This window comes from Magnolia sinica, chromosome 3 (assembly GCF_029962835.1).
Source record: "Magnolia sinica isolate HGM2019 chromosome 3, MsV1, whole genome shotgun sequence".
Classification (NCBI taxonomy): domain Eukaryota; kingdom Viridiplantae; phylum Streptophyta; class Magnoliopsida; order Magnoliales; family Magnoliaceae; genus Magnolia; species Magnolia sinica.
The window spans coordinates 105,952,245-105,978,670 of NC_080575.1; the positions used below are offsets into that span (position 1 = coordinate 105,952,245).

At 40.2% G+C, this 26,426-nt stretch overlaps 1 pseudogene; it reads left to right on the plus strand.

The window, feature by feature from the left end:
* The first annotated feature begins 16,316 nt into the window (after nucleotides 1–16,316).
* Nucleotides 16,317–26,115, plus strand: LOC131239033 (MDIS1-interacting receptor like kinase 2-like; annotated as a pseudogene).
* Nucleotides 26,116–26,426: the final 311 nt, after the last annotated feature.

The window sequence follows — 26,426 nt, forward strand, 5'->3', positions numbered from 1 at the left end:
CACGATGATGTATATATAAAATCTTCTCCGTCCATCTTCTTCCCCTTTTAATTTAAGACGTTGAGTCCAAAACTGAAGCGTATCCAGAGATCAGGTGGGCCCCATATCACTGTTTTAGAGGCTGATCTGTTCGTTGGGCCACTTCCACAGGGATATAACAGATGAAATTTGACATGTATGGTTAATTTATGGTCCCAATCCCATGTATGAAGTTTCGAGCCAATCGGATGGTGAGAACCCTGTGATCTTGCATTTTGTGCCAGTTTCGGGCCTCTTTAACGTGAACGGCTTTATTTCCTCGGATCCCTAGTGTGTAAATCCTTCAGTCTTAGTCCCCTAGGGTTTGTCTCATGCTTTGGTGAATTCAGAGCATCAATCCATACATTTAGCATCATTTTTCAGTCCAGGTTCTTAAACACACCCTGCATTACAAACACGATTAATTCAGGCCATTAAGCAATATCATAATCGTAAATCCATGCAATCAATGGGGTCTAATATGTAATATTTGACCCTCAACAGGTGTGCTCCCACCTTTCTCTAAAAAAAATATATATAAAAAAAAAAATGTACATTTATATGATTGGTGATCAAAACTCAAATGTACTAAAAGTATGTTACAAGAATAAAAATGTTTTATCGTGTGATGGTTATCTTCTAACTAAAGGTCTTCTAAGCTAGCTAATGAATTTAGCTTTTAGGAGATGTAATACATTTCTGAAATTCTTGTTTTCTACTAATGTATTATTAGGAGAAGAATGGGTATATTTATCAATGAGAGAAGGTATCAATTGTGGTTTCGTTAATTGAAAAGGAAAATGAGAAGAAAAAATAGAGAAAAAAGAACGGTGACTTCACGCTCCGACAATCTGACTCGAGATAAATATATTATACATTAAGCCAAAGTGTCTACCAAATATACTCCAATCTAAAGGGCATAAAGAGTTGCTTGACTGTTTCTCTACATTCAAACCTGATGTTAAGAGGTATGAAATTATCATTAAGAGGGCCTAATGTTTCATTGATATAAAAAAGTTCACATAAATTGAATAAGCCTCCTCATTTTGTTATGGAGGTTTTTCTTCTTTTTTTTTTCTAAAAGACCACATGCTCTAAAGAACTTCAATGTGTATTTTTCCTCGTTTAGATGTGTATTTTTTGTTGGGATAACACAAAAGCAAACCCGAATTTGAATCAAAAAATAGGAAATCAAAGCAATCAAAGCACATAGATAACATACGAATTTACATGGAAAAACCCTCGCAGGAAAAATCAAGGGCACAAAGTGACAAGCAATCCACTATAAAATTAATATTATGAGAGATGGAAGCACTTAGACCAATGTGAATCCCTTCGAATCCCTCTAAAACCCTTGTTTTTTTCTCTCTAAAACCCTTAGTAATGCCATAGAATCCCCATTAGAATATCCTAATATCGATTACACCCAATATATAGCATAACGTCCAAAATAAGAAACAGATCGCGTACTTATGAAGAATCGCGCACGTCGTCGACCGATCGTTCGACATCGGTCAAGCAATCCTCAATCGATCGAACAAGCCATGTTTAATCAACCGAACATGCCAAAAACAGTCAAAAGATTTAATTGGGATTTTTCAAATTCTGTCGATCGATCGACCCAACAATATGATCGATCAAGATTGTCCAAAACTTATCCAAAGACCAGTATGTATAATTTGAGGTTCACTCGATGGATCGACCAAGGTGGTTGATCGATTGATCAAACCCATGTTTGTTTACTCGATTGGTCGACTAAGGTGGTCGATTGATCGAACTCTTGTTTCATATACAGGTTAAAGATATTTGACAACATTTTCAAAACTTGTTAAGGAGCTTTGAAAATATTTGAGATGATTATTTTTTCAAGAGAATGATTGATTTCCTTTTTGCTGTTAAGCTTCCTTTTTCTGCAGGTTTGCCATATATGAGATAATATTAATATTTGATGGTAAAAAAAAAATTCACTTTTTTGTATAAAGTAAAATATGATTCTATTTGGGAGCTTGAAAAGTTGAGAGAAAGTGACATTTCTTTGAAAGTTGTGTACCAAGAAAGTATTTGGAGAGTAGGAAAAAAAAGGAAAGGGTACCTAGGGGGATTTTTTTAAAAAGAAATCTTCTATGAATTTTTATTCAAAAAGGCCATGTTTAGGAGCTAAGAAAGTATTTTGGGTGGAAAAATATTTTTCAAGAAAATGACATTTTCCTTTATTGTAAGTTCACATTTCGGTGCAAAACATTTTCTAAGAAATTCTTTTCATAGAAGAAGTCCTAAAAAATATTTCCAAGAATCCGGTAATTTTTATTTTATTTTATTTTTTTTGCACATTCCCAAATGCTTACTTGGTAAATAGCTTTTCAAGAAATGTCACTCTTTTTTTTTTCTTTCATTTTCCAAGCTCCCACCCAAGGGGCCCATAAGGGGGATTAGAAAATGAAAGGAGACATGCATTTTCTTTGGAAGTTATTTTTTGAGAAAGCTTCTAGAGAGAAAATCTAAAAGGAAAAAAAAAAAAAACAAAACAAAACAAAAAAAGAGAGAAAATTTAGGGAAACATTTAATATCAATAGGTAAAAATATGAGAGAGTAGACTCAGAAGGTTTGGTTTTTGTTATATGCAACGGACACTGAGAATTGCACGTGTTAGACGTGAATTGGCACATGTTAAAGGATGTAAAAGGGTAAGGGAAAGGATTAAAAGGATGTGCATGAAAGTAGCTAGGAAAAGATTTGATGACTTACGATCTATTTGAAGATTTGTTATTGGATAGAGTGGAATGATAGAATAAGATTCATCCACCGAGGCCAATTAATTTGGACAAGGCTTAGATGATGTTATGTAACACATCCATGAGCCCCATTCATAAAATTGAAAACCACATCATAGAAATTCTCAGGTGGAGCATTTTGGTAGACTATTTCCTAATTTGCTTCCCATTCTATAATATTTCCGACAAATGCACCATAACACTTTAAATTTGAGTACCCTCCCCAAAGGAAGTCATATTTGCATTGTTAATGACACTGGCTTACATTTCGCCTGATCTATAGTCTCAGTCAACCATGCCACGTGTAGCACAAGAGCTAGTCAATTGCCTTTCTCTCCATAGCCTTTCCATGCAATTATAATGCCTTAACTGAAGAATCTCATAGTATAATTGGATGGATGAAACTCATCAAGTTAATTTGTTGGTAGTGTTGCAGCGATAACATGATTAGAGAAGGAACTTTCTTGGATTCGAGAGCTGATGCGGCCTGATTTCTTCACCCAATCAATCCGGACAGAGCTTATTCCTACAGATAATTGCTATTATTTAGGATTTTATTATCATTAGGTTTAGTACAAAGTTTCTATTGGTTTGAATTTGGACCGTAGTCCCTGCTGAAATAATAAGGGGACGGGGATTGGCTACTGAAGTTGTCAGTCGCCAGTAGCTACTCTACTGTGCTCTGTGGACCCCACCATGAGGTACTGTGTTTTATCAATGCTGTCCACCCATTTTTCCTGATCATTTTAGGGCATGAGACAAAATATGAGGCAAATCTAAATCTCATGTAGACCATACCACAGGAAACAATTGTTATTGAACACCCACCATTGAAAACATTTTGGAGACCACAAAAGTTTTGGATGAACCTGATATTTGTGTTCTCCCTTTGTCTAGGTCTTTGTGACATAATCAAAAGGTTGGATGGAAAATAAACATTACTATAGGCCCTAGAAAGTTTTTAATGGTGGATGTTCAATCACCATTGTTTTCTTGTGGTGTGGTCCACTTGTGATTTGGAACTGCATTATTTTTTGGGATGATGCCCTCAAATGATCTGGGAAAATAGATGGACAAGGTGGATAAACCACATACATCATGGAAGTGCCCATGGAGCACCATCCAATAGACACCTCATTACTAGCAGAAAAGGTATGGCTGGTGATCCCAACACCAGCCAGCTAGCTGGTGTGAATGCTTCATGGGCTTCACCATAATGTATGTGTTTTATCCATACCATCCATCCATTTTTTTTTCAGCTCATTTTCCTTGTGAGCCCAAAAATGAGGTTGCAACTCGAAAGCCCAAATGGACCCAACTATGGGAAACACTAAGGATTGAAAGCTTAGTGTTAGAAACCATTTAGGGGCCTCAAAAGTTTTGGAGGGAGTTGGTATTTGTGTTTTCCCTTCCTCTAGGTCTTTATACCTTTATAAATAGGTTGATGAGAAATAAACATTATTGTGGGCCCTAGGAAGGTTTCAATGGTAGACATTACTCTTCCCATTGTTTCCTACGGTGTGGTTCACTTGAGCTTTGGATCTATTCTCATATCTTCAAATCAGCCGGAAATGGATGTATGGCATGGATAAAACACATAAATGGGTGGTGTATCTTTATAAATAGGTTGATGACAAATAAACATTACTGTGGGCCTCAAGAAGGTTTCAATGGTAGACATAGCTCTCCCCATTGTTTCTTATGTGTGGTCCACTTGAGCTTTGGATTTGCCTCATGTTTATGGATGGATGGTATGGATAATACACATACATCATGGTGTTTTATGTGAGCTGTGTACTTTTATGAACAGGTTGATGACAAAGAAACATGACTGTGGGCCTCGAGGAGATTTCAATGGTAGACATAGCTCTCTCCATTGTTTCCTATGGTGTGGTCTACTCGAGCTTTGAATTTGCCTCATTTTTTGGCTTATGCCTGAAAATGAGTTGGAAAAATGGATGGATGGCATGGATAAAACACATAAATCATGGTATTTTATCATGGGTTTTGTACCTTTTTGAAGAGGTTGATGACAAAATAACATTATCGTGGGCCTCAGGGAGGTTTCAGTGATAGACATAGCTCTCCACGATGTTCCCTATGGTGTGGTTCACTTGAGCTTTGAATCAGCCCTAAAATGAGCTGGAAAAATGTATGAATGGCATGGATAAAATACATAGATTATGGTGGGGCCCACAGAGCTTTGACAATAGATAGCTGGGAACCGGATTGCATCCTACCCTGCCTAGATGATCCTAGATGATAATTTTGTTCCAGCAGGGCTCTGTGGGGCCCACCATAATGTAGGGCTTTTATCCATGCCATCTATCAATTTTGCAAGATCAGTTTAGGGTATGTACCAAAAAATTAGGCAGATTCAAAGCTCAAGTGAACCGCACAGTGAGGATTGAACTCTAACAGTTAAAGAATTCTTGGGAGTTGCAGAAGTTATGGATCAAGCTGATATTTGTGTTTTCCCTCCATCCATATCTATATGACCTTATGAATAGGTTGGATGGCCAAAAAAAACAAAAAAAAACATCCCTGTGGCCCAATAGAAGGTTTCAAGCTGTCAGTATCACCACTGCTTCCTGTTATGTGGTCCACTCGAGCTTTGGATCGGCCTCTTTTTATGCTAATACACTGCAATGATTTATAATAATAATAATAAAAAAAAAAAAAAAAAAAATAGTGTGAGTAAAATCCACACATCATGATAGACCACACGGAGCCCCTACCTGGTGGGATTATTTTCCAGGTTGGGGAGGAGGCCAATCCACTTCCAGCTTTTGATGATTTTTAAGTTTTTTATTTTTCATCTGAAAAGTGACTTTGAAGGACGCGGATTGACTCATGACGCAGGACATGAGTATGTGGGGCCTACCATAATGTGTTTTATCCATACAGCTATTTGTTTTGCTAGGTCATTTTAGGGCATGAGCCCTATAATGAGGCAGATCCATACCTCAAATGGACCACATCACTGGAAATAATGAGGATTAAATACCTATCATTGAAAGTTTCGTAGGGGTGACAGATGTTTGGGATGAAAATGATATTTGTGTTCTCCTTTCATCAAGTGTGTGTGACCATATGAACAGGGGTGGCAAGTAAACATCAAAGTAGGCTTTAAGAAGGTCTCATCAATGGACATCATTGTTTCTTATGAAGTGGTTCACTTAATCTTTGATCAGGCAAAACAGACGAAACACACGGATAAAACACATACATCATGTTGGGCCCCATAAAGTTGGGTCATCAGGCAAATTTAGAAAGACCACGTGGCCTTATTAGTGCTCTCAATGCTCTAGCATAGCATTTCAATGAAGAGAAAACTTTTTTAATGTACTCTAATATTACATTTTAATATAGAGCTCACTTTTTCAATATACTTTTAAACTAATTAAATTTATATATGATTTTGAGAATATACATCAAAATAGTGCGACCTTATTAAAAATTTTGCTAGGTATGTGTAAACTAGTAAGGACACATGAGTCAATCAGGAATGACATAATTTCACAACAAAGCTGGACCACATGCCTAATATTTAAATTAAGGCTAGCAATGGACTGGGTGATCTGCATAAGTTCCATGAGCCCATTTCTACTTTGAATTCAGCTTGAAAATACTAACTTGGCCCGTGGGCAAAGCTTTGGCCTTTAAGATTTTGGTTTGGGCCTGGCCTCAAGTCATTTTAGACTCAATTTCATTTGCTCCTATAAGTATCCCATTCTAGTCATCCGTTAGATAGCAACCCATTCTCCGTGAACGCATACCACTGGTTTCACTTCTCTGGACATCTATCTCATTGTGTATGTGTGCCCCACTTGATTAAAGGATATATTAACAACATTAAAGTGGAAAATAGTGATTTTACCAAATTTGGGCTGGGCAGGATCGAGTTCGGGCCTAACTAGTTTTTCAAACTCAGGTTTGAGTTACTCTGCTGGGGCTGGTGCGGACCACGGGTCATAAGTGTAGGCTCGGCCCAAACACTGCCAAGCACAAACCAAATTTGAGTCTAAAGTGGGCCTGGCCCAGAGCTCAACAGAGCTTTGGACACCAAAATATAAACAGCTAAGGAAAGCATCGGAGTGCTTGGATTGGAGAAAGGTTGCAGGTTTCTCTTCTCCCACTCCAATCACCTCCAAGATCCCCTAATTCAATAGTTGTAAGATGCCTTGTTCAGTGACTAGTACACATTTCATTGCATTGAATTATTCCCCTCCCTTTATCTGCTCAAATAATTGCAAAACATCATCATTAGGGGTGGCAATAGGCAGGGTTGGGTACACTGCTTAGAGAGATGGTATCATGCCATGCTCGGTTTAAAGAGTTTTTGGTCAGGCTATCAATAAGCCCGGGTGGCCTGCTTCAGGCCTGGCTTGGGGTGGTCCACTAGGCACAAGGTTCAGGCTTAGGCTTTGAAAGTTAACCTGTTTAATAATTGAGTTGGGCTAAGGCTCTGTTCAAGGGCCCATCAGCTGGGCCCAGCTCTTTCAGGATATCAAGGGAATTTATGTCATATATCATGCATGATGGGTGCATTATATGAATAACTTAATCTTGTACAAAAGGGGTAGTTTGGATCGGGCTCGGGCTGAGGTCATGCATAATTAACATCGCCAGGCTGGTATACTGCATATTGGAACAATCCAAAATGGACTTTAGTATGGCCCACATGAATCATGAGTTAGCTTGATTTTATAGTTCTGTGCATAACTTAGGATTACATATCTAATTGTTGGAGTAGATTTCATGCACATATCACTGCCCTAAAAAATCAAGAGTAGCGTAGCATAAAATGTTGAAATGTACCTTTTAATAGTTGAAAGAGTACACACCTTTGATTTTCGACAGGCCCTTGGTGATTTGTATTTGCAATCCACTCTAATCATTAGATGTGTATTCCCCTATTAGGCTGGGGGCTAAAAAATCAGACTAACTTATAATTCCATCAAAAGAAATAATTAAAAAATAGATCTCTATACATAGTTTTTACATGGACCATGTGATGATTATATAAATCTACGCCAACTAAAATTTAGGTATATGGTTCAAAACCAAGCTTATGAGCAATTCACGTAATGGAGAGTAAGTATTGTGCTTTACTTTGATTTTTAGCGCGCGGTGTATTTGTGTAAGGATAGGGCTGATATTTGAGAGTTAGGCCTAACATGAGGTGTAGCAGCTCACGATCAACATGAATTTCACGCAAACATTATAGTAAGGCTGACATGAGTAAGCGGTCACTCATCTTTCGCAAGTCTTCTGGAAATCATTGTAGTTTTTGTAAATTCACCTGCCAATGCAACCGTAATGAGCTAGGTGAGCGAAATTTGGGCCAACTCGTGATTTTTTCTTTATGGCCCAAGCCCGGCCGATTGAAAACCAGCTTAATTTTTAAGCCAAGCCCATCCGATTGGAAAGCAGTTTAATTTTAACGCCCAAGCCCAACCCAGCCATTTGACCTAATACTCCACCCAAGTCTAGCCCAAGGCCAGTTAGTATTGAAAGCCCAATGAAGCGAACCCGCTGCATTTATAGCACTGGATGGGAGCCGTTGTGGGAGAGAGATGTGAAAGGAGTGAGTTGTTCAGGGTGGGGAGAGAGAAGGGGCCGTAGGCTCAAGTTGGCCCCACCATGGTATTTATATGAAATCCACCCTCACCATTAGGTATGTCGTCCTATGTTAGGCCCAACGACCAAAGATAAGCTCCATTGGTGATTCGGTGAACCAAACAATTAGAAACAATATATAAGATAATGCTCACCCTCCAAATTGTTTCCCTTGGTGTAGCCCACTCAAATCACGTGTGGGTTTGATTTTTTTTGGGTCCAAAGTCAAGTTTTGTTATATCATATGCTGGTTGGAGCGGAATTCATATAATTATGATGGTGGACCTTGTAAAAATCAAGGGTGGACGTCTCTCTCCTAACAGTTTTCTTTGTTGTGGGCCACCTTAATAGCTGATTTGGGCTAGGTTGTAGACGGTCCAAAGCCTGGGCCAATTGAAAAAGGGCCTGAATTTTAAGCCCAAACCTAACCCTCAGGATTATACCCCAGCCTAAGTCTGACCCAAGGCAGACCATGCCCAACAGCCCTGCAGGCCATCTTGGCTACTTGCAGGCACGTTTCTTGCTACGGGGTCATCCCTTTTACACGGAGCCATGTAACCCAAAGCATGGGCCCAATGAGATTTGTGTGACACCCCTTCATTCATTAGTTTCTCCCTCTCATGTTATTAGGTGGCCCAAAAAAATGAGACAAATCCAAACCTTAATTGGTCCACCAAAAAGATGGATTGAATGCCTACCATCTAAACCTTCTCCAGGCCTACAATAAGTTGTCTGAGGCTAATATGTGTCTTCCTTTCATCATCTTTCTGGGAGTCGTGTAATGAATGGATTAGATTGAATATAACCATCACATTGATCGGGCCATCAATTATATATATATATATATATATATATATAATTCCATTCCAAACAGTTCAAAATTCAGGCCGAAGCCAACCCCAAGCCTGACCGGTTGATAGCATTGATAGTAGGCCCAATGATAGCCTTTTTGTCCCTACTTTTCATGTGGTGTGACCCATTTAGAGTTTTGGATCTAAATCCCTACGGTTCAAAATCCCATTTTTTGTTAGGCATGCCAAGTATTCTTGGAAATTCATACCCGACTTTGACTTTCCAAAATCCTACTCTGTATACTTCTTTAAGGTTTCTTAGTTATCTATCTGTTATGTTAGGAAGGATCCGAATGAATATACAGCACCCAAGAACATTAGAAGGAAACTACGAAATTCAAAAAAGGACTTATTACCAGATAATGATCAAATTGCGATGAACACTAGATCTGATTTTCTTAGATCATCTATTCTAATTATATTATGATAGGTTTTGGACTATAAGCCCAGAATGGAAGTCTAGATCATGGCACATGCAGTCTATATGTATGCGTGTAGCTGAAGTGTGCATGTTACCCATTTTCATAATCTCAATTATGATCTGATTTCCAGACCCGTTCTCATTAAATCATTGGTTGTATTTCAATGTTATCTGAAACTTGCAGGCTTAGATTTTGATGGTTACATTCTTCGATGCCAGAGATCTTTGCGGTTCCACCCAATAAGTGGGTCCCAAGATTCCCAACGGATGAACTGTCTAGATCATCGAAAGATTATACCCTTTTCTTATATGTGGTGCTACTCCAAATGGACACTGCCAAGACAATTCACGCCAGATATGTTAAGGGGATTGACAGGGCATGCGTTTACGGGTCATGCATGCAGGTTCTATTTTTAACAATCCATTTTTCTGATGTCAATGGCTGCCAGTCCTATTAATGGGCAAATGGATCTTCTTATTGGACCTGCTTGATACCAGAGTCACAGATCCATTTCTAGCCCCAATTTAGTGGTCCTCTTAAGCATTTGCCATGCAAAATTTATTTTTTTTTAAAAAAAAAATTTACACTTGGCCTGCCCAAACAAACCAGCTAAGAATCTGGGCCCAAAGCCATTCAGTCACAGTTCCTTATTGGAATTTTGCAAAACGCAACAAAAAATGAAATTGACTGTGAAAATCCTGGAATGATTACTAGGTGTACGTGCAATCAATCTGCCTCAAGCAGCCTGATCTGGAAGTTGAGGCCCCAAATGCTCGTAGAAATGAGCTTATTATGATTCACCTGTGTTTAAAAACTTATTCACATGCTTGTACACTGTTGCATGTGTGGGTCAAATATATTGCGTAATGCCATCCAACCCATGTATTAAATGAAAACCAACATGATGATGGAATGCCCCTGAAAACAGGCCTATCCAACCATTTGGCTGGCCACACCATGGAAAACAATGTCAACCACCTAAAGGCCTTCAAATTTAAGTTGGGGCCCATGTGACAGTTGATAGGCTTTTTTTGGGGGCATCCAATGGAATGGCTCTGTAGTAGAGGTTGGACGCCATACACATATGTCAGTTAATGTCATGCGCAACTTTTATAGACTATGTTTGCGGGAAAGGACACCCTTATCCATGGTGGTATCGATCCCTAGTGGGGGTGGCTAACAGTGAAGCGTCAACCGACAGTGGGGTGTACTAACAAGCTAACAAAAAAAAGAAGCTGGAAAGGACTTGCAGAAGAACCACGATCAACTTCCATTACTCAATCCTCAACTATTTATTAATCTTAGAATTTAAGCTCACTTCCCCACCAAATAAATTATTACGTCCAAGCCGCTCTTTGATCCATTTACTTAGGTGATGCATTAATGATTTTTTCTCAAGGTTTGGGAACTGAACCAATCATGGAAGTGGCTTTTGACGGATGGGTAAAAGCCATAGCTTGGTTAATATATATATATATACACACACACACACACGGAAATGCTCACCTGGGAACCAGTTCATACATATTACGTACGAACTTTTTTGAGAACCCATCATATGTGATGTGGATCCAAAATCTGAACCGTTCATGTGAAGTAGCACCTCCTGAAATCCCCTGGGCCTAAGTTTTACTTTGATCTAAATCTTTGATGGGCCATGAAAAATGAAAACAGTTTTCTCCCTTGATTTGCATTTCTCTTTGCTATGGCCCACCAGAATAGTAGATCAGGGTGAAAATTTGTCACATGGGTTTTTATGGGATTCTGCATCACATGGACCGTTCAGATTAGACACCCATGACACGTGTGCAAAGGTGCGCACGTCCGTAGGTGCGCAGGGGAGCATGACTCTCTCTCTCTCTCTATATATATATACGGGAAAAGGTTCTACGCCGTCGTGCTCATGAGAACTTCTCATGAAATCGAGCTGTGTGGTCCCACCGTGATGTATTTGCTGTTATTCCTATGTTTTCCATCTCATTTTAGTACTCATCCCAAACCTTAAGGGGTCGTTTGGCACCGTGGATTGGAGGGGATTACAGGGGATTGGAGGGGATTAGCAATCCCCATGCCGTTTGGCACCATAAAGTAACAGGGGGTTGGCAATCCAGGGGGTTTGCAATCCCCTCGATCAGGGGGTTTGTAATCCACGCTCGGACCTTGGATTACCTTTTTGAAGCAGCTCAACGGTCAGAAATCCGACCGTTTGAAATTTTCTTTAAAAGCTCATTCAGACGCACCCATTTACCGCAACTCTCGATCTTCTTCAAAAAAGTTCATTCATCCTCTTAAAAAACGCTGTGACCATTACCTGTCCGGTACCGGCGAAGGTTGCTGCATACGCCGCCGCTAGAGTCCGCCGGAAGGTTGCCGCGGATCGCTGTTACAGAGTCGTAGAAGGAGACGGACCGTTTTATTTGAAAGTTACGGAAAGGAAAAAGGTTGGTTTACAGCGATTTCTTTTAATGAATTATAATTTATTAGTTGCATGGCCCATTAAAATGGTTATGCAAAATCTGTTCCGATTATGTGATGACTTGTCAAAATTTATTCGTACGACCAAAATATTGTAATTTTTTAGGTTTAAAAAGGGCCACACCAAATGAGATAGTGAATGGAGGGATAAGAACACTTTATTCGTATGTCCCACCATCATGGTTATATGGATGGTGTAATCCAACCATTATATAGCCCATTAAAAATTAATACTTAAGAAAAAAAATTTAGGGGTAAATATCATTCAAGTGGGCCATATGAATGAAAACAAATTCAACCATTATAATTACTTTTATATACTATTTTTAACTGTGTGATCAACTGAAACTACCAATAGCTCTTAAATTTATGTTCTACGCCTAAAATAAGATAACTCATATTATAGACGGAATGGATTTCCAACTTTCATTAACGAACCTAAAGAACATTGATTTTTGCAATAAAAATCAAGTTGGCAACGTGCATGCTGTGAAGCCACCACATTTTTATAATTTACTTTATTAATGCTCTGTGTATTCTTTAAAATACACTTCAGGGCCACCATCCATATTATCCCCTCCGTTCATCTATTTTATTAGATATTTTTATTAGGTTAGCTTAAAAATAAAGCATATAAAAATACTAAGTGGACCACACTATTGAAAAAAATATTAATTAAACATCTACTGTTGAAAAGTTACAGGGGCCACAGAAGTTTTAAATCAAGTTAATAATTATGTTTTCACTTTATACATGTCAGTGTGATCTCTAAGAACAGGTTGGATGACAAATAAACATTGGATCTGTTGAGATGACATTTTTTTTCCTATGAATTTGAACCACTCAATGTAGCCATTAATTGATGTTAGGATTAGTTGGTCCATGTTATTTCATAGATATGACCACTTGCTAGTTTGCTTTAACCATTCATTTCATAGCACCATTAATTGAATGGTTAGGATTAGTTATTGTGATTTTATAACTACGACCACTCGCTAGTTTTCCCTAACTTTCATAGCCAATGGTTAGGATTGGTTGGTTGATCTGATTTTATAAATATAATGGCTCAGCTAATTTGTGTCAACCATTCATTTCAAAGTCGTTAATTGGACGGTTAGGATTGATTGGTCAATGTGATGTTATGGATATCCTCCATCCATATTAGGACCCACAATTTGGACGGTTTATCTATACATCTGTGCTACATGTGATGAGGACAAGGCATCATCTTATCTTCTATTAATTAAGGTTGTATAAGATACTTTTCTGCTGGCCCACCCTATCAAAGGTCATACCTGGGTCATTCACATCCATCCCATCTTTTCCACAAACATGTCATGCCAGTGGAGAAATCTCAACCGTTGAAAAGATGGGCTGCAAATCAGGCTCATCTTCGTGTCAGATGATCAGCTCTCCATCACTCTCAAATGGGTGGCCCATATTACATGTGGACTAGATACAATTGGTTATTAGGATGTGTGACACCATCCTGTCAACGATCTTGACCGTCCATTCATCATAACCCTCTATTGGTGGGCCACCATGCAAAGATCACACCGGTCAGATCCAATGATTAAGATCCAGTTTCTTATAAACACTATTTGAGATTAGTATGCTTTTATTTAGCTTTGTTAGTTTGGCAATTTGGGTTTGTATAACTTTAAAAATATTTTATATTTGACAGTCTTTATCCTTTTATTTATTAATATGGGTGCACGTATGTTTTGTAATTTCTATGGTGTGTTTTTAGACCACCTGAAATTAGAGTAGATATATTTATCTTAACATGACAATGGTAAAATTTAGTAGGCCCACTTTTCTGGCCCACCTGAAGTTCGGAATTACATCTTTTTTTTTCCAATGTGTATATTTTGATGGGCTTGTTATAACTATTATTTATGTTGTAGTATATTTTAATCAATTTGAGTATTTTAAATAATTTATTTGGTCTCCTTAAATATTTATGCAAATATATCACAAAATTTGAGGGGGTTTCAAATCCACACTCCCAAACACAAATTTTACAATCCAGGGCGTTCCAAATCCAAGGTGCCAAACAAAAACAAGGGGTTCCGAATCCAGGGGGTTCTGAATCCAGGGGGTTTCAAATCTTCGCTCCCAAACAGGCCCTTAATGATATCCAAATCTCAGGTGGACTGTATCACTAGAAACAGCGATGAATGACCATTAAAATCTTTTTGCGGGCCACAAAATTAATTTTTGGATCAAGCTGACCTCTATATTTTCCCTTCATCTAGATCTTACTGACATTATTAATATGTTAAATTTCAAATAAACATCATGAAAACCTTACGATGGGCCCTTTGGTAATTTTAATGGTGAGGCACTCGATCACCGCTGTTTCCTATGAGTGGCCCACCTGAGATTTGGATCTTGGTAATTTTTATAATACCATCCTAAAATGCTATGGAGAAATGGATGGATAGTTTGGATATACAAAAAATCATCAATGTGAGCCCACAGTATGCGTAATACCCTGTTACCCGGGTAGCACGTAAAGGCTTTTAGCAGGCGGTTGGCTGCTGGTCGGTTCTCTGAGTCCCCACTACGATGTATGTGCTTTATCATGTTGTTCGTTCATTTTTATAAGATTAGTTTAGGGCTTGATTTCAAAAAATGAGGCAGATTTAAATCTCAGGTGGATCACATCACAAGAAAATAGTAGTAATTGAATGTCTACCATTAAAAACTTTCTAAAGCCTACTGTATTATTTATTTGACATCCAACCTATTGATTAGGTCATACAAACCTGGATGAATGAAAAAAATATATATATTAACTAGACCCAAAATTTTTGGGATTCAATCAACCCTATTTTTCCTGTGATGTGGTCAATCAACTTAAGATTTAGATCTACTCATTTGTAGGCTCATACAATAAAAAAATAGACAGCATGGATGAAACATATACATCATGGTGGGACCAAGAGAGCACCGACTAGTAGCCAGTAGCAGCGTCAGTAGCTAATCCGCGTCCTTGGTATGCAATACGCATCCATACAGAGGCGAGATAGGTCCAACTATGGCTGTCAATGGGCCGCGAAAACCTGATTGGCCTTTGGGCTTGGGCCATTTGGGCTGGGTTTGGGGTAGTGTATCAGGCCGGACGGTGAGGTTGGGCTTAAATTAAGAGCCCAATTATAAATCACACCGGTCTCGGGCTTAGCTCTCCAAATTCCATAAACCCAGCGCAGCCCAACAACTTTTCTCCTTTTCTTTCATTCTCTCCCTCTCTCTCACACATGAGGCACACCAAATATCATTTATCTGGAGAGATATTGAGGGCTTGGGCTCTGGCGGACTCAGGACGGGCTTTGTGAAATTGTCCTGGGCCGGACTCGAGCTGGACTATTTCATCCCGTCATGGGCCCGAGCTAGATTTGGGCTTGGTTCATAATTAGAGGCCGGGCTTGGACAGAGCTCGGCCCGGATGGATGGATGGACGGACCTAATCCGGCCCATTGACAAGCCTAGGTCCAACGGATCTAATTTCAGATATTATTCCTTATCTAAGTTAGGGTCCACAAATTGGAGCGTTTAGATCGTGTACGTACGCATTTCTACGGGAATTCATATTTTTCAACGCCTGTATCAATTAACTCTTTTTTCTTTTCTTTTCCTTTTTCGAAAGAGTAAGACAAGCTGTTCTTGTCCAGAGTAGCATCAACCTCCTTCTATAAATACCCATCCATCGTAAGTTCGTAACAGAACATAAGCAACAACAGCCATGGCCATACAGAAATCTCTCTCTTGCTTTTCTTCTTTTATTATTAGAATTTCTTTCTTCCAATGCCTTTACAACAGCACCAGCATCCACACTCGGAGAAGCAGAGGCTCTCTTGGAATGGAAAGCCAGCATCTCCTCACCACAAGCTCTCCATTCATGGTCACTTCCATCTGCTAATGCTAGTGCCAACACAATCTCTCCATGCAAATGGTATGGGATCTCCTGCAACGGCCTTGGAAGCGTAATAGAGATAAGCTTACCCAGTGCAGGCTTGCAAGGTAAGCTTGATAACTTGAGCTTCTCCTCATTTCCAAACCTCTTCCGTCTCAATCTCAGTGACAACACACTAACTGGAACCATCCCAGCTGATATTGGCACTCTTTCTAGACTCGTCTCCCTCAATATCTCCATGAATTATCTCTCTGGAGTTCTACCTCTTTCAATGGCTAACCTTTCTCACCTTTCAGAGCTCGACATCTCATCTAATGAAATAACTGGGCCTATTCCTCCATCTTTAGGTAACTTGACCAGGCTGACAATCCTCTACCTCTTTGACAATCAAATTTCTGGTTCAATTCCTGCACAATTAGGAAATCTCAAGAATTTGGTTGAGTTGTCATTGCAGAATAATAGTCTGACAGGTCCAATCCCACCTGCTTTAGGTAATTTAAGAAACCTTACACTTTTGTACCTCTACAGAAATCAAATTTATGGTTCAATTCCTGCACAATTAGGAAATCTCAAGAATTTGGTTTAGTTATCGTTGCACAATAACAATCTGACAGGTCCAATCCCTCCTGCTTTAGGTAATTTGAGAAACCTTACACTTTTGTACCTCTACGGCAATCAAATTTCTGGTTCAATTCCTCTAGAAATTGGGAATTTGGTAAATCTCAATAAGCTTGAGCTTGAGAGTAACCTTCTAACAGGTTCTATCCCTTCCACTATAGGAAACTTGACCAAGCTTGAACTCTTCAATGCATTTGACAACCATTTAACTGGTGAGATCCCAAAAAGCTTCAGAAATTGCACTAGTTTAACTAGAGTTCGACTCGAAGGAAATCAGCTTGTTGCAAATGTATCAGAAGCCTTTGGTGTCTACCCACATCTCTATTTCATGGATGTCAGCAACAACATGTTGTTTGGTGAACTCTCACCGAACTGGGGAGAATGCAAAAACTTGACGAGGCTACAATTATCTGGGATCACTGGTAGAATTCCTCGCGAGATTGGGCAGTTGAAGCAGCTACAAGTACTTGGTCTTTCTTTGAACCATCTAGAAGGAGAGATTCCAAAGGAATTTGAGAGGCTAACTTCTTTGTTCAGCTTGAGTTTAAATGGTAACGAACTTTCTAGTCAGGTACCAAAAGAGATTGGAAAACTCTCCAACTTGGAGGTTCTTGACTTGTCAAGGAATCACCTAAGTGGTCCAATACCACCTCAATTAGGGGATTGCTCCAAACTCCAATATCTGAAATTGAGCGAAAATGATTTGAATGGAAGCATTCCATTTCAAATTGGTAACCTGGTATACTTAGAGGATTTACTAGATCTCAGTCATAACTTGCTCAATGGAGAGATATCACCACAACTTGGGAAATTGCATGTGCTGGAAAAGTTAAACCTCTCCCACAACATGTTGTCGGGCTCCATTCCACCTTCTTTTGAAGCAATGTTCAGCTTGCAATCTATTGATTTTTCATACAATGCTTTGGAAGGTCCTCTTCCCAACAGCAAAAACTTTCAGAAGACTCCTGCAATGGCATTCATAAAAAACAAAGGTTTATGTGGTGAAGTGCAAGGTTTGAGACCCTGCAACGCTCCTTCAATAAGGCATGGTGATGCAAGGAAAGGCCGCCAAGTTGTTATCTTCATTGTTCTTCCTCTCTTGGCAGCCTTGTTTCTTTTATTTCTAGTCGTCAGCCTTTCTTCCATTTATTCCCAAAGACGAAGAAATAAAGAGAAGGTGGTTCTTGAAAAGAGCAGCAGAAATCCATTTTCAATATGGAATTATGATGGGATTGATGCATTTGAACAGATCGTGGAAGCGACAGAGGGTTTCGACGACAAATACTGCATCGGAACTGGAGGGTATGGAAAAGTTTACAAAGCAAATCTACCATCAGGCCAAGTAGTAGCTGTGAAGAAACTTCACACACTTGAAGGTGGGGATCAATCCGACCAAAGAAGTTTTAGAAATGAGATTCGAGCATTAACAGAAATCCGCCATCACAACATTGTGAAGTTTTATGGTTTTTGTTCCCATACTCAATTCTCATTTCTAGTCTATGAGTACATGTAAAGGGGAAGTTTGGCTAGTATCCTAAGCAACGACAGAGGAGCTGCAGAGTTGGATTGGACTCTAAGGGTGAAAGTTATTAAAGGTGTGGCCCATGCATTATCTTACATGCACCATGATTGCACCCAACCAATTGTCCATTGAGACCTATCAAGCAACAACTTTCTGTTGAATTCGGAACTTGAGGCCTGTGTCTCTGACTTTGGCATTGCAAGATTGTTGATACCTGATTCGTCCAATTGGACTACGCTCGCCGGCACTTACGGATACATTGCTCCAGGTTAGCTGTTAATTCATTCTCCATACTTTAAAAGTTTTATTAGCAATTGGTCTTTATTTTTTCTTAAGCTTTCCTTTTTATTTTATTTTATTTTTTGTTGGCAATTACATACTAAGGATTGTGCATATGTTAACATACTGTTGTCAAATATTGCAATCTAGGGCAACTGGAAGATTCCTTGATCCAACAGCTGTAAGAGACCTTGTAAAGAAACATACATGGGTTTGTATTTTTACAATCGCCAAAGTCAAAACTAATATAATAATGCAAATGAAGATAAAAGTAAGAATGCATTTTCTTTGCTACACTTGTGGTCCATCATTTTACATTATGCATGGTAGAGATAATGTGGTTGCATGGTAAGACTAACCATAGTTCCAAGTTACCCAACTAACTTATGCATATTTTATCAGCTATTAAATTTGTGATGCTGACTATTTTTCTTAACTGTACATTTGTTGGCCACCAATTAGATGGACAGAGTCCTCCAATAACTATAATTTTTGGAACCTATTCCATCTACAATATGGACCATGCTTTTAGATGGTCTGGATATATTTACATGGATATTCCAAGTGTATAGATGGATGTGTAATCACTGTTTAAGAAATGATTGAAAAAACTCGTACTTCTGGCCCATACGAGTAAATGTGAAAATGATGTGCAAGGAAATAAATGTGGAAGTGATGAATACGGAAATAAGGCATCCTTCAATGCTCAGCCAAGAGATCCCAGAGGATGGTTGGGTTTCCTCCATTGCACAAGGGTTTCGACAGCTCTATGGTCCAAACCGTTGATGTGATGTCCCACATAGTGAATGCCCCACACCAAAAAAATAAAAAAATAGTTCCAAGATCGAAAATCCTTGAAACAATGCCCATAGTACCCAATCATAGCCGATGAAATGTGCAATTACAATGATACCTATATACACATCAATGACTTAGTTTACACGTGCCAACTTCTCATGCGTTTGGGATTCCCGAGGCACACATAAAGGTAATCCCAAACATGTAGATGACCCAACACAATGATTAATCTGGTTCTTTTATTGAGCGGGCCACTACCATGTGAAAACAATGGATAGTTTTAGAAAAAATTGGCAACATACACAATATATATGAAACAATGGACCATCCGGACTTTTTCTGATGTAGAGCGGGTCGCAGACGGTTGCATGGCCAAGATGGATCAGAAAAGGCCTGGTCGACGACAGAAGTGATCCAGACCATCGAACCTTAAATCGGGCGTATCTTGCAATCCGGAATGAGTTATCTGATGTAAAATATATGATTTTCGGGTAGAACGAGCTACTGAAGCCAACTAATCTGCTACGCCGGGTTGCACAGTCTGGAATTGCGAAAAATCCCTGGATCGACGGTCGTTTCCCTGTTTTAATTTCGTTTTTACTATAAATAGTAAGTTCTAGTTTGATTATAACTCTTCATCCGTCGGGCTTTAGGAGTTGCGCCCAACGTGAAAAGAGCTTAGAATAATTAGGAGAACAGTTTGGTGAAGCCAAATAGGACACTTCCTATTTTTGGCCGAAAACCTTGCGCACTAGTAGACATCACGACCGTCTATAAATAGTAAGTTTACTATTTATAGTAAGTCGTGGATTCTAGGAGTTTGAGTTGTAGTTTGATTCTAATTTCTTTCCCATTGCTTGGTACCCCTATTTAAAGGGCTGTGAACTCATTTTTAGTCATCAATTAATCAATTTCGAATTTATTAGAATTTATTTCTATTTTCTACTTTCTTTCCTCGTGGATTCGAGAAGTCTCTGTGAGGAGTCTTTCTTTCCTCGTGGATTCGGAGTAGTTATCCTCATCACGTTCATCCCTGCGTCAATTGGTATCAAAGCGAGGTTTCTCCTTGGGCCGATGGCAAACAACGAAGGTATGAATCAAAATCCTGTGGATGGTAATCCACAGATTCGTTATTTTTCAGAAAGAATGGAAGCTTTCCACCGGAAGAGTTAGTTGACCATGCAAGGGTTGCAGGCAACTCTCGACCGTCTTGCGTATGCGCTACTTCCGCCCCGAGCCCTAGGCGGTGCTCCACCACCCATAGTTGCTGTACGACACAATCCCGATTTTCGTAGAGCACTACCAGTGGCAAACCGTAGGGCTACACCAGATGACTCAAGTTCTAGCGACGAGGACCTTAATGAGGATTTTGCTCGACGACCAATCCATGGAGGTGATCATCTAGATCGTGCTGAAAGAGACTATCGAGGTAAGGCTGAACTTCCTAATTTTAACGGTTTATTAGGTATAGAAGATTTTCTCGATTGGCTAGCCGAAGTAGAAAGATATTTTGATTACATGGACGTGCCAGATCATAAAAGGGTAAAATTGGAAGCGTTTAAATTAAAATCTGGTACTTCTGCATGGTGGGAACAATTACAACTCTCACGAGCCCGCCAGAATAAGGTGCCCATCTCATCATGGCCACGGATGAGACGTCTTCTTCGATCACGATTTCTCTCTAGTGATTATGAGTAAATATTATTCCAACAATATCATTACTGACAAGGAAATCGAACTGTCACAGATTACACCAAAGAATTCCAACGGTTGCTTACACGAAACGATCTGTCAGAATGAGTCACAGAAGGTGGTAAGATTTATAGGTGGGTTGCGGCCGACAATTCAGGACCGAATTCAGGTGCACTCGGGACCGTGGATGAAGCATTCAATTGGCGGGTAGGGCGAAACACAACTTGCAAGAGCTCCCGCTCGTCCATATCCTTCAAATCGACCCCCATGACGAGTCCCACGCGAGATCCGGTCTTGCCACGAAGAAAAGATCCGATGCCTCAACTTCCTACAATCGCAAACCGTGATACGGGAGCGACTCATCCAGACCTCAACAGCAGCACCCACAACAACGGGCTCCAGTAGGATTCCAAATCCTTATACTCGGCCAAGGTCGAACAATTGTTACCGTTGTGGCCAACCAGGCCACTTATCGAACACTTGTCCTCAACATCCCACAGCGCATGCACTTGACTATAAACGAAGGGGGCACTGAAGATGAGGCCGCAGAAGAAGACCATCGCTTTGATGAACATGAACAAACCACTGAAGAAATAGCAGGTGGCGATGAAGTGACGGGCGAGGATCGTGGCGAATTTCTAGTTGTGAGACGATTACTGTATGCCCCACGAAAGGAATTACATCCACAGTGACACAATATATTTTGTACTCGGTGCACCGTCAACGGAAAGGTCTGTGATGTGATCATAGACAGTGGTAGTAGCGAAAACATCGTCTCGAGAGTAATGGTGGACAAGTTGCGGTTACCAACGATGAAACATCCTTTCCCATACTTAATTGGCTGGATAAAAAAGGTGAATGAGACCAAGGTAACTGAACAATGTACTATCTCGTTTTCAATTGGCAAAAATTATAAGGATCAAATTCTTTGTGATGTAGTCGATATGGAAGCTTGTCATATATTACTTGGTCGACCCTGGTAGTCGGACCATGATGCGACCCATCGGGGATGAGATAATGTCTACGTATTCGTCAAGGATAGTCTAAAAATAATCCTTGCCCCTATGGCACCAGAGAACCACCCTGAAGCCTCTAAAGTGGAGGAGAGTTCCCTCTTGACCATTCGGGATTTCATGGAGGAATCCAAGGAAACTGGCGAGGTATACGCCGTAGTAGTGAAGGGCGAGGAAGAGGAACCCTCCAAGTTTAAGACTGTTGCTAAACAAATTCAAAGAAGTTTGGCCTGAGAATTTACCTGATGGATTGCCCCCCATGAGGGACATCCAACATCACATAGACCTCGTCCCTGGGGCTAGCCTGCCCAATAGCCCTCATTATCGGATGAGTCCGAAGGAGTGTGAGATACTTCAGGGGCAAGTGGAGGAATTGATCCGTAAGGGTCTCTTAAGAGAGAGCATGAGCCCATGTGCCGTACCAGCATTATTAACGTCAAAAAAAGATGGAAGCTGGCGCATGTGTGTCGACAGCTGAGCAATCAACAAAATTACCATCAAATATCGGTTTCCAATACCACGGTTGGACGACATGTTCGATATGTTAGAAGGGACTAAGGTGTTCTCTAAACTAGATCTAAGGAGCGGGTACCATCAGATTCGTATTCGACCCGGTGATTAGTGGAAAATGGCATTTAAGACCAAGGAAGGGTTGTATGAGTGGCTGGTCATGCCCTTCGGCCTATCGAACGCACCAAGTACTTTTATGCGTTTGATGAATCAAGTTCTAAAACCGTTCACTGGCCGATTTGTGGTAGTATATTTTGATGACATACTGATATATAGCTAAGATGAGGCGGAGCACAGGAAACATCTCAGGCAGGTACTACAGGTCCTACAAATTAACAAGTTGTACCTCAACTTGAAGAAGTGTAGTTTTTTAACTGACAGCTTATTGTTTCTAGGATTTGTTGTAACGTCCACAGGCATTCGTGTGGACGATGAAAATGTGCGAGCTATTAGGGAATGACCGATCCCGATAAACATTCATGAGGTGAGGAGTTTTCACGGGTTGATGACTTTCTATCGTCGATTTGTGCAAGATTTTAGCACCATAGTCGCTCCTATAACAGATTGTATGAAAAAAGGACCGTTCCAGTGGACCGATAAAGCTGATAAGAGCTTTCATGAGATCAAGCATCGTTTGTTTACAACACCGGTCTTGGTGCTTCCTAATTTTGACAAATTGTTTGAGGTTGAGTGTGACGCTTCATACGTCGGAATTAGAGGAGTATTATCATAGGAAGGCAGGCCGGTAGCCTTCTACAGCGAGAAGCTCAGCGAAACCCGAAAGAAGTGGTCGACTTATGAGCTTGAGTTGTACGCAGTTGTTCAGGTGCTGTGACATTGGCGGCATTATCTGAGTCAAAGAGAGTTTGTTTTATACACTGACCATCAAGCATTAAAGTTTATTAATAGTCAGACTAACGTGAATCGTGTGCATGCTAGATGGGTTACGTTTTTACAGGATTCACGTTCGTTCGGAAGCACAAGTCAGGGCAGTAGAACAAGGTGGTTGATGCACTTAGCCGTCGTGCATCACTACTAGTTACAATGAGCAACGAGGTAGTCGGCTTTGACTGTCTCAAGGAGCTGTATGCCGAGGATGAGGACTTCAAAGATTCTTGGATGAAGTGTCAAGAAGGTCACCCCAGTAACCTTCATATACAGGACGATTTTCTCTTGAAAGGAAATCGATTGTGCATCCCTCAAAATTCTCTGAGGGAGCAGATTATTCAGGAGCTACATGGAGGTGGCCTTGGTGGACACTTGGGACGAGACAAGACGCGGGCTCTTGTGGAAGAACGGTATTACTGGCCGCAGGTAGTACGCGATGTGGGAAAAACTGTACAACGTTGTCATGTTTATCAGACCTCCAAGGGACAATCTCAGAATACGGGCATCTACACCCCGTTACCTGTGCCTAACGGTCCTTGGGAGGATTTATCAATGGACTTCGTGCTTGGTCTCCCATGAACACAACGCGGCATGGATTCGGTGTTCGCGGTGGTAGATCGTTTCTCAAAGATGACACACTTTATCCCATGCAAAAAGACCCTCGATGCAACACATGTGGCGAATTTATTTTTCGGGAGGTCGTTCGGCTACACGGGGTCCCCAAGACCGTTACTTCTGTTCGTGACACGAAGTTCATTAGCCACTTTTGGCGGACTTTATGGAATCGATTCGATACACTACTTCAGTGCTTATCACCCACAGACTGATGGGCAGACTGAAGTTGTGAATCGCATATTGGGAAACCTCCTTCGCTGTATTTCAGGAGAAAAACCGAAGTAGTGGGATTTGTCCTTGTCCTAAGCAGAGTTTGCATTCAACAACATGGTGAACCGCTCGACAGAGAGATCACCGTTCCAGATTATCTACGGACGAGTGCCTCGCCACACACTTGACTTGGTCCCTCTACCGAAGCACCTAGGCACGAGCATTGCAGCAGAACATATGGCAGACAAAATCATGGGCATCCATGCAGAAGTACAGACCAAGCTACATGCCTCGAACGAGAAGTATAAGGAACAAGCGGACAAGCATCAGCGACAAAAAGTGTTCGAGGTGGGCGACTGCATTATGGTCCATCTGTGCAAAGAGAGATTTCCGACCGGGATGTACAACAAGTTGAAAAATAAGAAGATTGGACCCGTCCCAATCATCCAAAAGATCAATGACAACGCTTATATTGTTGATCTTCCAGATGACATGCAATCTCACAGACTTTCAATGTCGCGGACCTGACCGAGTATCATGAACCAGAGCATGACGAGAACTCGAAGACGAGTTCATTTGAAGTGGAGGAGATTGATGTAGAGCAGGTCGCGGACAGTTACATGGCCAAGATGGATCAGAAAAGGCCCGGTCGATGACAAAAATGATCCAGACCATCGAACCTTAAATCGGGCGTATCTTGCAATCCGGAATGAGTTATCTGACGTAAAATATATGATTTTGGGGTAGAACGAGCTACTGAAGCCAACCAACCCCGCTACGCCAAGTTATGCAGCCCAAAATTGCGAAAAACCCTTGGGTCAATGGTCGTTTCCTGTTTTAATTTCGTTTTTACTATAAATAGTAAGTTTTAGTTTGATTATAACTCTTCATCCGTCGGGCTTTAGGAGTTGCGCCCAACGTGAAAAGAGCATAGAATAATTAGGAGAACGGTTTGGAGAAGCCAAATAGGACACTTCCTATTTTTGGCCGAAAACCTTGCGCACTAGATGACATCATGACCGTCTATATATAGTAAGTTTACTATTTATAGTAAGTCGCGGATTCTAGGAGTTTGAGTTGTAGTTTGATTCTAATTTCTTTCCCATTGCTTGGTACCCCTATTTAAAGGGTTATGAACTCGTTTTTAGTCATCAATTAATCAATTTCGAATTTATTAGAATTTATTTCTATTTTCTGCTTTCTTTCCTCGTGGATTCGAGAAGTCTCTGTGAGGAGTCCAGAGAAGCTCCGTGGATTCGGAGTAGTTATCCTCATCACGTTCATCCCTGCATCATTTTCGCAAGATCATCCAAAACTTTGGCCAATTCTCTGCACCTCTCAGATGTGCTGAGTATGTCTTATTTGGCATTTGCGCAGTTTATAGAGATGTCTTGAAGTTAACAAGGACAAAAACTTCGAAGATATGAAATCTAGATTAAGAAATTGAGGTAAGTTCGATATATGATTAAGAGTTTAGCTATTAACGATTAAGAATGAGAAATGATCATGACTGAACCATCTTCCTTCTTGCAGAGCTTGCATATACAATGAGGGTAACTGAAAAATGTGACGTATATAGCTTTGGCATTGTGGCACTTGAAGCGATGATGGGAAGGCATCCTGGGGAGCTCATCTCCTCTCTGACACCACCAAGTAGACAAGATACACTGCTAAAGGATATGTTGGATCAACGTCTCCTGGACCTGACGGCTGCGGTTGCACACGAAGTCATATTTGTGGTGTCCGTGGCACTTTCATGCATTCGGCCGGATCCAAACTCTCGGCCAACCATGCACCACGTGGCTCAAGAGTTGTCTATTGGTGGGTCTTCCTTTTCTCTAGGGCCATTCCATGCACTTGCATTACATCAACTCATGGATCTTAAAGTATAGTTGGGTGGATGAAAATCATCGCGGTTGAAGGTGTGTAGTGGCAAGAACATTAATAATGTGTGTTTATTGTATGAAAATCATCCTATATGGAGAAGGTATTTTTCTTGCTATGATATGTATGTAATTTTAGTGTGTGGAATTGGTGTTTATCTAAAATGTAGATTTTCAAGTGAAGCTTCTCCTTCTTTGTGGCTCCCACTTGAATGTTTGTATATCGTTTTTATTCAAAACCAAATGTTATAAAGGTATGTTGAAAGAATAAAAATGTTTCATTGTATGTGTGATGGTTATCTTCTAACTGAATGTCTTCT